Here is a 3,400-nt window from a genome sequence, read left to right on the forward strand (position 1 = left end):
CGCACATCTCATCTCATCTAGGCAATTCAATTGCTATTGTGTTTGCAATTCGATTCAGTCTGAGTGCACGTCTCGGTTCAGTTTGAATGTGTGTGCATTCAAATTGCTATATATTGTCTTGTTTGATGCTAGCTCGCTTGAGCAGAGGGAAATTGTGTTTAGATTGTTAGAAGAGGGATCCCTCACGTCATTTTTCACAACTCACTAAGTCATTTTTACTCTGCTCTCAAATTTCTTTCTTACTCTAGTTACTCAAAGCCTGTTCATATGATATACCGATTGATTTCTTCTCCTTCTTCTTCGCTGAAAACAATACTGATGATGATGCTAGCTGCTGTACCGATGCGATGTTGCATGCTTGATTGATGACCGGTATATTTCTTCTTCTTCTTGGCTGAAAACATCATAAGTTAGATACTTCAGAGCAACTATTAACTGAACAGGGAAAAAACATATAATGTATGCACTGTCCCGTGTCATCGTATTCCAGATTTTAATAGAGTTGGCTTCTTCACATTGAAACATGGCTTGTTGAGTTAACCAAATCATCAGTTCACCATAGTGTTAGACTTCTGAACCGCTGTTTTGTTTGCTAGTGAGCGGAGTACAGCATGCTTCTGGATGGATAGGGTAGGATTTCAGTGTGATTGTGTGCATGCTGCGTTCACTGTTTGGTATTTGAAGACATTATTTTTGAAATGACACTAGGGTGTTTCTCAACCTGCAGGCATGGTTTTCAATTTCAGTTTCAGAAAAATTTCAGCACCAACCGAAATCACTGAAATTCACTGAATTTCAGTGATTTCAGTTTCCATTTCAGCCAAATGACCGAAATATTCACTTGAATTCAATTAAAAATTTGAAAATTTTAAAAAATATTTTGAAAAATATTGGAATTGTTGTGCTATACTGAAATTGCTGAAATATTTTGGCCGAAACATAATATTTCAGTGTCTGCTGAAATTACTGAAATTCAGTGAATTTCACCGAAATCTCACTGAAAGTGAAAACCATGCCTGCAGGACAGCAGGGTGATCGTTGCAACCATGTTGTGAGTGGCCATCTGTGGCTTGCAGCAGCAAGATGATCAACCACGGTCCAGCTAGAGGTTGATCAACCACGCCACAAGGTAAGGTAGGACTCTTTCCTTGTTTTTTTCGTTTCCCTTTATAAACTGTTCCGGATCAGCTCTACTTATTCGTTTCTAATCTGCGTGTGCATATGACACGATTTTCTGTTGCTATATCTGACAGTCAGCAAGACAAATGCAGATTTGATTTGGTACCGTATGTTTTGCCAAGGAACTAATACATGTTTCAGAATGATATATACTGTAGTTGCATCTATGATACATGAAGGATTTTATATGGCCAGGTTATTACTTCCTCTGTCTCGAAATACAAGACGTTTTTTGATCTAGATTTAGACCCAAAAAACGTTTTATATTCTGCGATAGAGGTAGTATCACCTTACGCCCCAAGATGTTGTTTTCTTTCATTTAACTTGTCACTTTCTTCATAATCCATTCGCAGAGAGTGTAGTAGCTTGCTCGAGCACTCAATGTACTTTTCAACACAATCATCTCTAGGTTCTTTGGCCGACGAGAGACCCTTTGGTCTATCGAACAGAAGGAAATGCTTGATGTGTTGTGTATAGGTAGAACAAGTGATGTTCTTGTGTAGTTTGGAGGCATCATCATGTGTTGGCAATTTATGATATATGCTCTGAAACTAGTGTTTGTTTTCCCCACAAGTCTTGATTAATTATATCATGTGCATGCCATTCGACTAACCTGGTTGTGTCCATGCAGATGTAGCCAACATGAAGACACAGGGAGGCGATGGTGCTGATGCTGTTGGCATGAAGAAGGGTCATGACAACAAGCTGGACTTGTTGGTTGTTCTGCCTAGAGATGGCAATGTCTTTTATTATTGCTTGTTGTGGTTTTTCTGCCTGGAAAGGCCACGTTGGTCGCAAATGAGTAAGTAGAAGTGTGCATTTGGAAATCAGTTGAATTGTATGCCTACTGTCTACACCCTATGTTCCTAAATATAAGATGTATTTGCAGTTCAATTTGAACTGCAAAAGCATCTTTATATTTAGGAAAAGAGGTAGTAGTGATTAAGCATTCAGTTTGAACTTATTAACCCTGCTTCTTGTTTTGCTTGCTCTATATGTTGTTTGCCCTGACCAATCTAGGTATGGTGGCAAGAGGGGGATGCTACTGCTTTTTACTGCATGGGTTAGCTGGTGCAAACGGTTGAATATTTGACAGAGTTATAACAAGGCAGGCTGTGTTTGATTGATTTTGTTTGTTTTGGCTCATATCTGTACACCATGCTCACCTGGGCGTGATGAGACTGGACTAGTGGTGCTTGCCAATGAAACAGGGTTAATTCATGTATTGTACTTATATGGACATGAATTATTCATCACTGGTGCATATGTTTTGCTCCTGTGTGAAACAACTTGAACCTTTCAGCATGATTGATATCTTCTCGGTTTTGAAGTAGATTACACTTGTTAGAGCCTTGCATATTTCCCGCTGTAATTAATCATGGGCTCCATCGCCCTCTTATATTCATTCATTAGTTTTTTGCTATTGTGGATTTTTCGACCTCAATTAGGATCACTATTTTTCGTTTAGTGGCCGTGTAGTTGGCTTGTTAGCAGGCTAGCTTTAGGGCGTCTCGTGTCATTGAGAAGATGGATATAACATTGTCTATCCATCTTATTGGCAGATAAGGAAATTAAAAGGGATTTTTGTTAGGCTTCCCCTTTGGCCATCGGTCCTGTTAAGCCTCACTACCACTCACATTGACAGAGATGTCGTCGGAGGAGGTAGAACCTGCTGGCTCAATGCCGGCATTGTGGAAGGGCGGGACATATCGAAGCGTAAGAACATCTTCAGCCGCGCCCCCAACAGGCCCTCCCCATGCGATTTTTCAGTGCCGGCGCCCAAAATTCGCCCCAGGAGGCGGCGTCAAGGAGGACGAGCTCGACGACGCGGAGGCCCTGAAATGGGCGCCAGCGCCTCGCCTACGAGCGGTTCGAAGCTCGGCGCCGTCGCCGGGACGAGGGAGGCGTCGTCGTCCTTGACGACAGCGACAACGACGCGCCGCCACCATCGGTCTGCCAGGACGACGCCGGGCAGGGGTCCAGCAGGGGGGGCCGCGTCAAGAAGGAGAAGGCCGACGACGACGACGAGGATGGCGGTGACGTCGGCAACTTCTTCGCCCCTTAGTTGTTTTTTTATAAATAACTTATGTAACGTCGAATATATGTCAAGTTTGCCAAACTTTACCGAACATTTTGTCCAATTTGCCGAATTCCTTTTTTTTAGAAACCCGCGTCTTGGGGCGACCCTGGGGCCGGCGGCTGGAAACCCGCTCGCCCCCAC

Source organism: Triticum dicoccoides, chromosome 6B, assembly GCF_002162155.2.
Source record: "Triticum dicoccoides isolate Atlit2015 ecotype Zavitan chromosome 6B, WEW_v2.0, whole genome shotgun sequence".
Lineage (NCBI taxonomy): Eukaryota > Viridiplantae > Streptophyta > Magnoliopsida > Poales > Poaceae > Triticum > Triticum dicoccoides.